The sequence below is a fragment of the Lynx canadensis genome, chromosome D3 (genome assembly GCF_007474595.2).
Source record: "Lynx canadensis isolate LIC74 chromosome D3, mLynCan4.pri.v2, whole genome shotgun sequence".
Taxonomy (NCBI): domain Eukaryota; kingdom Metazoa; phylum Chordata; class Mammalia; order Carnivora; family Felidae; genus Lynx; species Lynx canadensis.
Window position 1 is genome coordinate 59,158,848 of NC_044314.2, and position 14,366 is coordinate 59,173,213.

General features: G+C 43.1%; 1 pseudogene; it reads right to left on the minus strand.

Annotated features, from left to right (window-relative positions):
• Positions 1 to 10,179: 10,179 nt before the first annotated feature.
• Positions 10,180 to 13,893, minus strand: LOC115498837 (annotated as a pseudogene).
• Positions 13,894 to 14,366: the final 473 nt, after the last annotated feature.

Consider the following 14,366-nt stretch of genomic DNA (forward strand, 5'->3'; position numbering starts at 1 on the left):
ACTCTGCGCTGACTAGCTCTGGAATAGCGCCACTCTGCCCAGTCTACAAAGGGCGTTTGGCTGGCTCCTGCAGGGCCTTTTGTCCTTGGGTGGGGGGCAATAAACCCTCTTCCCACAGTACTCCAGGGAGGGGACAGCCTTCTCTCAGTGCACCCCGAGATCCTACCAAGCCTGGGGTTGGCTCTCCTCCCCACCAGGCACACGCACCGGCATTGGTTCCAGTCCAGAGATAGGCACGCAACCCTGAAATCTCTGATCTTCACTCCTAAGGCTGTTTGCAAAGTAGAAACTGGCTCTCTTCCTATTCTTCATTTTCTGGACTGTGGTCTGGAGAGGTTTTTCTCTTCTCCAAATACAATCCCACACTTCCCCAGCCTCTCTTCCTCTTCATTTTGTTTCTCCACCAAAGGGGTCTCCCCACCTCCTCCAAGCCTACACTGCTGATTTCATCTCTCCCAATTCGAAGACACGCACCTCTGTCCCACCAAGCTCTGTGATGTTGTTTGTTGTCACTGCTGCTCTTTTGTTTTGTTAAAAAAGTAGCAACCAAATGCACAAATTTAAGATACTTTAATCACAAGTTTTCTGAAGAGCAATTTACTTCTAGTCTTTCTAGTATTGCAAGCTACGTTCATTCCTCTCTTAACATCCTGTCCCCATGGCAACAGTACTCAGGTGCCATTTTTGCAGTTTTTTACTTCGTAAATTTCAGCATTAATATAATTTTTGCATTGTTGCTATTGTTGTTTATACCAAATTAGAAAGGTTAACAACAAAATGTTATAGACAGAAAACAGAGTAGCATACGCTTCAAAGCACTCAGAAGCAAAATTTACATCCATCCAAGTGTTCTTGGCTTTTTGTTCCAAACTACATGGGAAAAACCCCAGTACCAAATTTTGAGTAGGAAAACATTCCGAATAAAATATGTATAATTCCACTCAGGAGCTAAATCTGATAGGACAGCTACTGGTGAGAGTAATAAAACTGGATAGTGCATTTTCATAAATATTTTTCCAATAGGTATTTTTTTCCCTTTTAATCTTAGCAGAATTGAGGACACATTATCCTAAAATATGACATCTTGGCATATTGAATATCTCAAGCTGAAGGGATTTGAGAAACAGCAGGTACAGGAAGGACTTTCTGATTTTCCTCTGAAAATGGTCTAAGGCTCCTAAAATCACCCTCATGTGAGAAGTGCCTTTCCTGTTCCCAGAGGAAAGGAGCATTCTTACCTCCAAAGACAGAGGGACTCAGAAGAATATGAAGGAAGACCTTGCTAGGTTTCCCCCAGTTTACTTCCTTTAGCTCAGATCCTTTGCCCTATCATATTTTCCAATGACTTCCCCCACTTCATTAAACCTACCATAAAAATATTCAAGTGTAAACGGTTTCCTTGAAGTCTTCATTTCCTTATGAAGACTTCTGGGTCACATAAACATATAGTAAATAAATCTGCAGGCTTTTCACTTATTAATCTGTCTTTTGTTACAGAGACCCAGCTGAAAACTTAAGCTGGGAAGAGGGAAGATATTTTTCCTCCTCTATGCCACCAACTACGTTAGATTTTGGACTCCGAAGTTTGGATATTGGGTACTTGTTTCACTGTCTGGAGGCTTTGTGTTCAGATATTCTGTTTAATTTAAGAATTACTCTAGGGGTGCCTGGGTGGCTCAGTCGGTTAAGCGGCCGACTTCAGCTCAAGTCATGATCTCCTGGCTCACGAATTCAAGCCCCACATCATGCTCCGTGCTGATAGTTCAAAGCCTGGAACCTGCTTCAGATTCTGTGTCTCCATCTCTCTCTTCCCCTACCCCGCTCACACTCTGTCTCTCTGTCTCTCTCTAAAATAAATAAATAAATAAATAAGAATTATTCTAAAGATCAGGCTTAATGAACAGATTCTAACAACCTCTCCACAGCCCTTCTGAGTTCTTCCAGCTACAAGTTTCAAGAGGAAAACAACTCAGGCTTAATTGTCTCTGAAAATAGGACTAGAGAACTTTTTTTTAATCAAATGCTACTAATCCACAAGAAAAGAAAAGAAAATCAGTGATAAGTCACCTAGTTTTGCTTTTCTGACTTTTTTAAAGTAATTTTATTTTTAAGAAAAATATAAAATCTCCTACTTATCTGCTTTGTATGTGAATAACAAGAACTATAAAGCTTACGTATGAGCTAAAATACATTTTGTTTTTCTATTAAGCCAGTTATAGCAGAGAAACAACAGCAGGGGAGAAAAGTAAGACTCACACATCTCTGTCAAGTGACCATGCAGAGAGAAAACAAGACCCAGAACACAACAGGGAGTTTGGATTCTCATGCAGCAATAGTCCTTTTCCCCCCATGGCTGCCCCCCATCTGATATTTCCCCCACGATTTCCAAAATCTTTGTTTTAGTACAGACCTCAACATAAATATCAATTCCACCAGGATCCAAACACACTTGGGTGTGAACATGGGTCTGCTCACTGCAGCTATGAAATTTCAATCTATAAAACTGCTCACTCCATCTGCCCAACTATCTTTAAACCTTGCCTTTTGGGATTTGGTAAATCAGGAAATCCAAAAGCAGCCAAGCCTCCAGATCAAGTCCTAGGCAACACTGTAGGCGGGACCAAGTAAGTCTTGGGTCCTTTCCTCCGAGCTTTTGACACATGGCTAGGAGCAATGGAGGGCCCAACACTTCTACCGCTAGTTACACAACCAAGAAAAATTAGAATAAATATCTGTTACATGAGTGTTTATAACAGCATTATTCTTTATATAACAAGGGCGCCTGGTTGGCTCAGTCAGTGGAGTGTCTGACTCTTGATTTCAGCTCAGGTCATGATCCCAGGGTCATAGGATCAAGCCACACTCAGCGTGGCGCTGGCTTAAAAATTCTCTCTCTTTCTCTCTCTCTCTCCCTCCCTCTGCCTCTTTCCCCTGATCACACACACTCTCTCTCTCTCTCTCTCTCTCTCAAAATAAATCTTTCAAAAAAAAAAGATGCAAACAATCCAAAAAAACCTGAAAGTATGGACTAAACATAGGTGGTATATGCATACTATTTATATAAAATAAATAAAGTTATAAAAAGGAATGAAGCACTGATATGTGTACAACATGGACAAACCTTGAAAACATCATGCTAACTGAAGGAAGCCAGTCAGAAAAGACCACTTACTATATAATTCCATTGACATGGAATGTCCAGGTCAGGCAAATCTATGGAGACACAAAGTAGATTTATGGTTGCTTCCCAGCTGGGGGTCGATGGGTCAAAAGGAAGGTGAGAGCTAAGCGGTAAGAGATTTCTTTTTAAGGTGATAAAAGTGCTCAACATTGACGGTGGGGATGGCTGCCGCATCTGTGAATATGCTAAAAATCACTCAGTTGTACCCTTTAAGTGGACGCATTGTATGGTGTGTGAATAATAGTTCAATAAAACTGTTAAAAAATTTAAAAAGGCATAAAGAGGGCCTTGAAGATTCAGAGCAAGACACCCAGAGCTCCACCTCAAGATTTGGTCGTATCACCAATGCCTCATGCATTGTGGGTGCTGCATAAATGCTGAATCGCATTAACTTCAAATGAGCATCTGGCATACCTATGTTCAAAGAAAAAGCATTAACGTGAATCCTGTGAAACACATTTTTTGTCGTCAAAAATCTGTTGCTTAAAATGTCACACCTTGGTAGGTTACCTCCTCACCAGAGAATCCGAACCAAAACTTGCAGCTTTAATAGCAAAGTAGGTAGGTATTGTATCACATAAACATTTTCCGTCACCCCAGCAAAGACAGGATATATGCCAGATTTGCATCTATAAAGTGAGGACTTAACACCTATCTCATAAAGTTAACTTGAGAATTAAATAAAATTACATATGAAAGTGCTTAGCAAAGTACGTGAAGCGGAATAAATCCTCAGTAAGCGGCAGTGAGAACTATTATTACCCCGTACAAGAAAACTCTTAAAAACCATCCTTACTTATGAATCTGCGTATCCAAATAAGAACCAGGTATCGAATTGTACTAATTTATAATCATTTCAATTTCTTCCACTTCCTGACTTGAAGTGATTTATTTAAGCAAAGTAGTTAACAAAAAAGTCACTTACTTAAAACTGGCTAATGATAAAGGGAGATGTAAGACATGTACCACTTTAATAAACAAATGACTTTCCTTGAATTGAAGCGCAAAGAGAAATCCAATTCTACAATGTATCTGGACAGCTAAGGAGCTGTTCAGTATTTGTGACATGGTCATGTTCACCTTATTGTGTGGCCACAGCTTCATAAAACCCTCTTTTTAAAATTCAACACAAATCTCAAGTATTAAAGTGTTGGTTTTATATGTGTAGAAAGGATCCAAGAGAGAAAGAGCTTTGCCTTACTGCACACCAAAGGAAGGTCACCAGCCCTGAATATTTCGCTTCAAAAGCATATTTCAAAATATTGGGGAAAAAAGAAAGAATGAAAGTCGAGGAGTATTTTTCCCGTGGAGTCTGCAGGAGAGGATTACTATTGCTGTCATAGCAACCAGCTCACTAGATGGTTTTGCAAAGGAAGTGTCTCCCCAGACCAGCTGCCTCTGCGACGGATAGCAAGTGCGCCGTTCCTCTGTTCTCTTTGCATCCTCCCCACTAAAGTTTCTAGAACACTGATTTCAATTTCTTGGAAACTGTGTCAGGACCCCCTCCCTGTTCCTCTCTATCCCACAGCCAACTCCCTTCCTCAACAAAATTCAAAACTTAGCTCAGTTCTCCCCCTCCCCACCCTGCCCTGTAGAAGGTAGTGATTGATCATGTGATAAACCAACGTCTGCCATTGCACATGGAGCCCTTTCTTTAAATTTTATTTATTTATTTATTTATTTATTTATTTATTTATTTTGAGTCAGAGAGAGAGAGGCAGAGGGAGAGACAGAGACAGAATCCCAAGCAGGCTCCACACTGTCAGCCCAGAGCCCAAGATGGGGCTCGAACTCACGAACCACAAGATGATGATTCGAGCCGAAATCAAGAGTCAGGCACCTAACTGACTGAACCACGCAGGCGCCCCAAGTTTATGTGTTTATTTTGAGAGAGATAGAGAGGTGGGGACAGAGAGAAGGAGAATCCCAAGCAGGCTTCCCACTGTCAGCGTGGAGCCCACAAACCATGAGATCATGGCGTGAGCCAAAACCAAGAGTTGCCATTTGATCATGACCTGAGCAGAAACCAAGAGTCAGACACTTAACCAACTGAGCCACTCAGGCCAGGAGGCAGACCTTTGTACCTTAAAATACAATCCTGGGCTGAGACCCATTCAAGATTGTAGTTTTGAGGCAGTTTTCCCAATTATTGAAACTAGAGCCTGCTCTTGGAGAATGGAAGTAGTGAAGAATATAGTAGTTAGGGGCTTAGACACTGCAGTTATTTATACTTGATGCCAAAGGTCAAGTGTCTCCTGCCCCATTTCTCATGCCTACCCTCCAATGAAAAACAGGGGAAGAGATTTTTATGCAGGTTTTTACGGGGAAATACCATGTGTAAGAGGACAGGGAAGTGGGATGGGACAGAGGGAGAAGTTCAATTGCAATTCATTTGCAATAGAGGCCTCGACTGACCCTGCAGGGAGCAATAGAGCCGTTATGGCCCCTTGAAGGCCCACCTCCCTTTGCCTCTCTTTGCCAGAAATTTGAATTGGCAAGAACAGAGACTTGGAGCTCAAAGGAGGTCATTTGGATTGTAGGACCTCAGAGGTCCCCAGGTTTCCCAGCACCTGTAAAACGAACTCTACCTGGTGGATGCAGGTATTGCTGACTTAGGTGAATGTGCAGTAACACTGAAAATCATCAATCTCAGACACTGTCCTAGTGTTCCGTTTCTCAACAAGGACATCTTCACTCCCTGAAAGTAGCTCCAGAAGTAATTCCAGACTTTTGTCAAACTCTTCAGAGCTTGACGCTAAAGCTGTAAAAAATGACTTAAAGGTATTCTTCCAGAGAGTGAACCCCCATAGCCTGGATCTCCCTGTGCCTACTACATGATTGAGAATTTTAATTAATAATCAATAAAGATGTGATTTTTATGTGCTGCTCACATTGGTCTTTTTAATGCTGCTTCCTTGTGTTGGGATTTTATTTTTGCCAAAATGGGTATAATTTTCCCTAAATACAGGTATGCGAAAAGAAAGGATGTTGCTTGCATGCTGACTCAAATTGTTCTGTATACAAATACTGTTGGAAAATACAGCGAAGTTATCCTAGTCTTTTTATTAAACTTTAAGCCAAATCCTTTATGAAGACCATAGCAGTGAAAAACAGTGCACTTTCTAAAAAATGCTGCATTAAAAAAGTGCGGCATATAAAATGTTTGAGAAATTTAATTTTATTTCACATGTGCAGACACAAAATTTGGGTGAATACAATAATCAGAGCTGATTTTTGCAGATACCCATTGTACTTCTTTACTCTGTTTTAATGTCAGTGTGTATTCGACAAAAGAAAATGGTTTCACAAATTAATTAACTTAAAAGTAAGTGCCAATGTTTTTATTTCAAGAATTGATTTTAGATAAGGAAATATTTTTTTTTAAGTTGCTGGATAGCTTCTAATGCAGCTAGTTGCTCTGGGGCCCCTTGAGAGATGCTGATTTTGGGTTCATTTTCCACTGCTGTGAAACAAATTACTACCAACTCAGTGGCTTAAAACAACACCCATTCATTAGCTCACCATTCTGTAGATCAGAAGGTTGGGTGAGCTTGGCTAAGTCCTCTGCTTGGTGTCTCACATGGCTGAATTCAAGAGGACAATCAGGCTAGGCTCTTATCTGGAGTTTGTTCACTTGGAGGACAGAGATCCTCATTTCCTGGCTGCTGGCCAGAAGGTCACTCTCAGTCCTAGGAGCCAATCTTCAACCCTCGTACATTGCCCTCTCCATCTTAAAGGCCAACCAATGGCGTCAAATCTTCCCCTGCCTCTTCTCTTTCTAACTTCCTCTTCTGTTATTAACTGATGAAAACTCAGGGCTTTAAAGGGCTCATGGGAGGTTAGATCCACCCAGATAATCTCCCTAGGCTAAGTTCAAGTGGTTATTAACCTTAATTACATCTGCAAAATCTTTGCCAGGTAACATAACATAAGCGTGGGAATAAAACCAGAAGAAGGTCATGGGCCATCTTAGAACTCTGCCTGCCACGGCCATGTAAAGGACCAAACAGACTGCCAAGGTACTGACATGTACTGTCTGCAACACACCGGCCTCCTTTTTTTGGTGAGCAGAATGTTGTTGAGGTTTATCATACACCCCTGCAGACAGAGGCGTGGTAACCCAGAAGTCTGGGTCACTGAGACTGAGACCTCTGACTTGTCACAACGAGATAGCTCTCCTTAGTGAACATCAGAGGGTAGAGGCCCTTGTACTGAATCCTGACTCACTCACTGATGCCAAGTGGCAGGGAATTTTGCCTCACCAGCACTTCTTCCCCAATGGCTCATCCAGATCAAGAGGCCCCCTACGGCATTTATGGGATAGGGAAGTACAAGTATATAGCACACCAGTTCCTCCTATATATTCAGATGGACATGCAAGAACCATGTGCTGACAAGGTGTGCACCAAAGGCCCCACCCACAAGTTCATGTTAGCCTCTTTTTCCTGGTGAGATCCCTCCCCAGATCCCATCAGCTCAACCCAAGCTTCTCCCTGACGATGTGATGGTCACGTGGCTGCCTGTATTCAACAGAGCCATAAGAGTTTAAGGTCCTCTTCACCCCAACACCAAACTTCCCCAAAATACTTAGATGGCTGCGTTCTCCTTGGGCACAGGGAGACCTAGCCCTGCCTGCAATCCCTTTTTTCCTTAAAGTACCTGAAAGCCAGGGAGAGGAAGATAAAGAGATGAGAGGATTCAAGGGGAGAGAGCTGCTCTGGCTAGTAAGCAAGGCACCTTTCTTTTCATTTTTCAGTGGCTGCCTGCTCAAGTTCACCTAAACAACTCTTGATTTTGGCCCACCCAAAATTCTATATCCTCATCGCTGACACCATTTGTTTTAGTGGTGGGGATCCTTTGACTCAGCAGCCAAGCCACATTGCCTTTGGGCTGGGATTACAGGATATGATACTCTCCATTCCCCAACCTTACACCTGTTAGGGTGGCTATTACCAAAAGAAAAAAGAGACAATAGGTTTTGGTGAGGATGGAGAGAAACTGAGAGCCTTGTGTGCTGTTGGTGGCAATGCTCCTATGGAAAATAATAGGGAGTTCCTCGATGTAGAAATGTAGAAATGTAGAAGTACCATCTGATCTAGCGATCCTATTTCTGGATATGTGTTTACAGGAATCAACATCAGGATCCTGAAGAGACATTAACACTCCTATGTTCACTGAAGCACTATTCACAACAGTCAAGATGTATAAACAACTTAAATATCCAACCACAGATGACTAGACACAGAAAATGCAGTATATTCATACAATGGAGCATTATTCAGCCTTAAAAAAAAAAAATAAAGAAATTCTAGGGTGCCTGGGTGGCTCAGTCGGTTAAGCGTCTGACTTCGGCTCAGGTCGTTATCTCACGGTTCATGGGTTTGAGCCCCACATCGGGCTCTGTGCTGACAGCTCAGAGCCTGGAGACTGTTTCGGATTCTGTGTCTCCCTCTCTCTCTCTGCCCCTCCCCAACTCACACTCTGTCTCTCTTTCTCTCTCTCAAAAATAAACATTAAAAAAAATTTTTTTTAATAAAAAAATTCTGTAGTATGTGACAATTCAATGAACCTTGAGGACAGTATGCTAAGTGCAATAAGCCAGTCACAGAAGGACAAATACTGCATGATTCCACTTATATGAGGGACCTAAAATTGTCAAATTCATAGAATCATTCAAAGAGTAAAATGGTGGTTTCCAGGGGCTAGGGGAAAGGAGAAATGGGCATAAAGGTTTTTTGTTTGTTTGTTTGTTTGTTTGTTTGTTTGTTTGTTTGTTTATATTGAGGGAGACAGAGATAGCATGAGTGGGGAAAGGGGCAGAGAGAGAGGGAGAGGGAGAATCCCAAGCAGGCTCTGTACTGCCAGTGCAGAACCCAATCCAGGGCTTGAATTCATGAATTGTGAGGTCATGATCTGAGCCAAAACCGAGTTGGCTGCTTAACCGACTGGGCCACCCAGGCACCCCCACAAAGTTTTAATTAACCAAGATGAGTAAGTTCTAGAGATTTGCCACACAACACTGTACTTATCAATATTGTATCATACAATTAAAATTTTGTTAAGAGGGTAGGTCTTGTGTTAAGTGTTCTTGCCACAATAAAATAATTTTTTTTAGGCGCCAAATTTTTTATTTACCCACCTTCCTGCTCACTTTAACATCATAAACATTAATTAAGCATTATAAGCCAAATGAATCTTTTTGATCCAGGATTGTGGTAGGAACCATCAAGTTACAAAGAGGTGACAGATCTAAGCCCCTCTCAACCTCTGGCTGTCACTTCTCTCTTGTCCTTTTTTGGTTGTCCCTTAATAGTAGATTCGAAGCTCTGTAAAATGGGAACTGAAAATACTGACCTAACTATTCTGAGAAACCTCTTAAACAACAAAATGCCCAGCACTAAGCCAGGCTCTCAGGAACAAACTCCCAATAGTTCCTCCCTGCCCCTTGATACAGTTCATTCTCATCTGTCACGGCTGAGGAACTAGTGAACCAGTAAACTAAGAACATGGGTATAAAGTCCATAGGCCAAGGGAGGGCCTAGATGGTAAAGTGCGTGGGCTTTGTGACCACCATTGCCGACTTCCAGCCCAAGTAAGGACGGACTGAATGAGCAGTTCCAAACCCCCTGAGCTCATGGCTCCCCATGGGTATTTCCTGTGTACCTCTGTCATGACCAGGGCTTGAGGAAGGGCTTCTCAATTCCCCCTGCCACACTTGGAGCAGCATAAGGGATGTCGCAGAGGCTAAAGACTGAGTGACCAGCCCCAGAGAGTCAATGGGGGACATTCACAAGCCTATCTCAAAGTTGGTGCCATTTGGGGCGCCTGGGTGGCTCAGTCGGTTAAGCGTCCGACTTCGGCTCAGGTCATGATCTCACAGTTGGTGGGTTCGAGCCCCGCATCGGGCTCTGTGCTGACAGCTCAGAACCTGGAGCCTGCTTCAGATTCTGGGTCTCCCTCTCTCTCTGTTCCTCCCCTGCTCATGCTCTGTCTCTCTCTCTCCTTCAAAAATAAATAAAAGCATTTTTAAAACATTAAAAAAAAAAGTTGGTGCCATTTGCTCTTGGGGAAGTGAAGTGGGACCCCAGTGAGGCCAGCAGCTATAAGGCAAACAACAGGCCTAGTTCTCAGTGGCAGTAATGATCAGCCTTGAAGGGGCCCTCACGGGACAAGCCCCTTATCAGTCAGCCTGCTTATCCGTCAGCTTGGTCAGCTTCACATTCAGCTTACCCAGATGAGCTTCAGACACTGCTTCATTCCACTTCTTGGGCAGGAAGTGGACCCCAACAGGGTGCTTGTCTGGGTGGCTCCACAACTCTATCTGTGCCAGCACCTGGTTGGGGAATGAGGTGCTATTCACAAAGCTGGGGTTGCCCATGGTGCAGCCCAGGTTGGCCAGCTGGCCCTCAGTCAACAGGATGTTACAGAGCCCATTTTTCAGTCCATTCTCCGTACACCTGGAGGTGGACATTCGCCTTCTCCACAGCATTTTCATCCAGCCACTTGACATCAATCTCTACGTCGAAGTGTCCAATGTTACACACAATGGCATCATCTTTCATCTGTTCAAAGTGCTGGCCGAGGATGATGTCAGTACAGCCCACGGTGGTGACAAGTATGTTGCCTTCCTGACAGGCCTCCATGGCAGCCTGAGGGGCATTAATGGGGTCGATCTCTGTGATGACGATGCAGGCCCCGAAACCCTGCAGGGCCTGGGCACAACCTTTGCCCACATTGCCACAACCTGCTATCGCTGCCGCCTTACCTGCAATCATCACATCTGTGGCCCACTTGATGCCATCTGTAAGAGGCTCCTGGCAGCCACACGGGTTGTAAAACTTGCCCTTGGTGACAGAGTCATTGACGTTGATGGCAAGCACCTTCAGCTTCCCATTGGTTGTCATCCCATTGTGGTCTGTTCAGAAATGCCTCGGATGCCTGAAAGGAGCTATGGGTACCTTGTGTGAATGAGGTTTGTGAGGTCACTTCCATCGTCCAGAATCATGTTGAGGGGCTCATCCTTGAAGTACAGGGTCTGCTCAGTGCACCAGAGATACTCCTCATCCATGTCACCCTTCCAGCCGTACACTGGAATGCCAGCCTTGGCAGTGACAGCCGCTGCATGGTCCTGGGTAGAGAAGATGTTGCAGCTGGACCATCGCACCTCAGCACCCACGGCTACGAGGGTCTCAATGAGGACGGCAGTCTCCATGGTCATGTGTAGGCAGCCACCGATGCGGGTGCCCTTTAGCAGCTCGGAGGCTGAGTACATCTCCCTCGTGGGCATGAGGCCCAGCATCCCATTCTCTGCAACGTCCAGGGCCTTGTGTCCCCAGGAGGCCAGGCTGATATCGGCGACTTTGTAGGGCAGTTTGTTTGACATGCTGGCAGTGCTTCTGCACAGAGTGATGCACATCGGTGAAGGGGGCTGGCCCTAGGGCTACAGACTTGCACAGGGAGGGTGGCACTGAGCAGGCTAAAATAAAACTTTTCTTAAAGAACAGAAGAAAAGGAGGAGGAGGAGGAGAAAGAGAAAGGGAAAGAGAAGAAGACTCCCTTACAAGGCACTTACCCTCTTCTTTTTTATCAGGGTAAATAGAGATGTGGAGTCGCATAGACTCTAGAGACACTTTTTAAATTCTAAGCTTTCCACCTTGTTAGCTGCGTGGCCTTGGGTGAGTTATTCAACAGCTCTGTAACTCCATTTCTCCAGCTGTAAGATGGGGATGATAGCATCTTGTTGTAGGGGTGCTATGAGTTAAAGGAGTCAATCCATGTAGACATTTAGCAGAGCCCCGGCCCTCAATACATGTTACAACTGAAGGAGTTGCTGAATGAATGATTTAAACAATAACTCCTATGGAATATGGAAATCAATTAAGTATTTGTTCCCAAAGGAACAGAACACTTGCACACGTATAGTTCTGTTATTTATTCTCTTTTACTGACCAAACAACAATAATGGTGGATATAAGTGTATGTTTTCTTAATAGGAAGGAAGAAGGCGTAGGTTAACTGACTACTGGTCAGGAGAGCTATTTCCGCGTATACTGATTGTTTCACCTTATTCTCACAACTGGCCTGCACACTGGGTATTTTATCATCATTTTTACTTAGGATGAAACTTGCCCAAAGTTGAGTAACTTATTCCCAATCACAGTGCTGAGCAAGGTCTGGATGTGAATTCAGGTCTGACTACCACACACAATCTATCCACACAGATATCCCCAAATCTTTTTTGTATGTAGCCAACTGACTTCATCAATGAATAGGATGAACTGAAATCATTCTTTTTGGAGGCATTCAGCTCCGGTAAGAGTTAAATTACTTACTGACTCTGCCAGACTGTATGGCTTCCTATTTAAGCAGGGTATGGGTCTAGGTATACTACTCTAGATGATCAAATCTTTGGTCTAATTGTTAAGTGACATAACTTACAAGAAAGTAAAGTTCTAAAAGAAAAAAAAATCACTTGGATTCAAAGGATAAATTGATGCATAAGATGGGATGGGGTTAATGGGGCAGTAATTTGGGGAAATATAATAACCAACAAATTGCCGAATTTTATTTTAGTCAGTATTCTCTTGGCACATACAGACATGAACTAACAGCCACCAGTCAAGTATCATGGAGGTTTTCTGGAGGCCGTGTTTTAAATGTTCAAAATAGAAGCAACCAGAAAAGTAAATCAAGCAAATAAAAGAAAATGTCTTATATTCTTTTTGCCACGGAATTGCCCTTAGCAAATTCTCAGTGTTATACTGAAGAGGCTCCAGATATATTTTACTTATTTGCTTATGTAACTTTTACTCACTATTTTCACTTTGTGATGAGTAAAGGAAAAAATGGAAGAACAAGATGACCTTTCCATTTTGTCCTACCACAGAAAACAGGAAGAGTGAGCACTGCCATCTTTTGGTTACACAATATAATAATTGAAATCATCACACTTAACAGCCAGAAGAATGCTGTTAGTCATCGCGGAATGAACAGGAACACTTAGTTACCCAGCATGAGTCAGTTCTTTAGACTAGTTCCTCATAACATCTTTCTTCTGGAAAGTAATCACAAAGTTTCCAAAATCTAAATTTTCTTTTAACAGTAGACGCAGAGAGAACATGCTGGTGGGTTGTCTAGATTCCCTGGAAGACGGTGGACGGTGCTAATTATATATGGTAGTTCTAAAGCATTCGGAGCGGACAAAGAGAAGTAGAGAACTGTTTTTGTGTAATCATTAAGGCCAATCTCGCAACTGTCCCAGGGGCCAAGAACTTGAACAAAAGGTTGGACTTCCTTAGATGAGAAAATGCCATGGCAGAGGCCACTAGATACCGCTGCCGGGTCATTGACCTCAAGCAAGAGAAAAGGTATAGGAAGTCTGGACAGGCACGGGCACATTCCAGAAACTTTTTTTAAGAGCTCCAGGAACTTTTCATGTTGTAAGGAAACACTGTGCTCCTACCTGAGGAAAGCTCTGAGGAGTTTACCAGAAGGTGCTATCTGAGGCCAGCCTCTCAGTTTGCTGCCTTGGCAACAGAGAATCCATAAGACACGACTGATGGCGTGACATATGTTTTACTAACAGCAGTCCTGGAGAAAAGACTTGGAGCAGACAAAGGGTGTATATTTTGAAGAGGAAACTTCTGAATTTGAAGAAAGAGAGGAATCTAAAAAGGAAATATAACCCCCTCATACCACGTATGGATCCAGGGAGGAAGATATCAAAATAAGTTTTTTAAAAGGTTCATCAGGGTGGGACACCTAAGTGGCTCAGGTCATAATCTCATGGTTGGTGGCTTCGAGCCACACACTGGGCTCTGCGCTGACTGTGCTGAGTCTGCTTCGAGTCCTCTGTCTTCCTTTCTCTCTCTGTCCCTTCCATGCATGTTCTCTCTCTCTCCCCCCCTCTCAAAAATAAATAAACATTAAAGAAAAAAAAGCCTCATCACGGTGCCAGAATATAGAATATAAAATCCAAACGAGGATTTTAGGACTATCTGGGGTAAAAAGGGAAATATGGAAATGTCATACCCGTTGAATGAAAGGAAGCGAACTGAATTTGACCTTTTTTTTAGGATAGCCTCAGGTCTATCCTGATATACTCTCCTTTTGCTGTAGAGACATATCACTTTTCCACGTATACTGACACATTTGTGGGAATAATTCACCTCTTCTTGTTAACAAA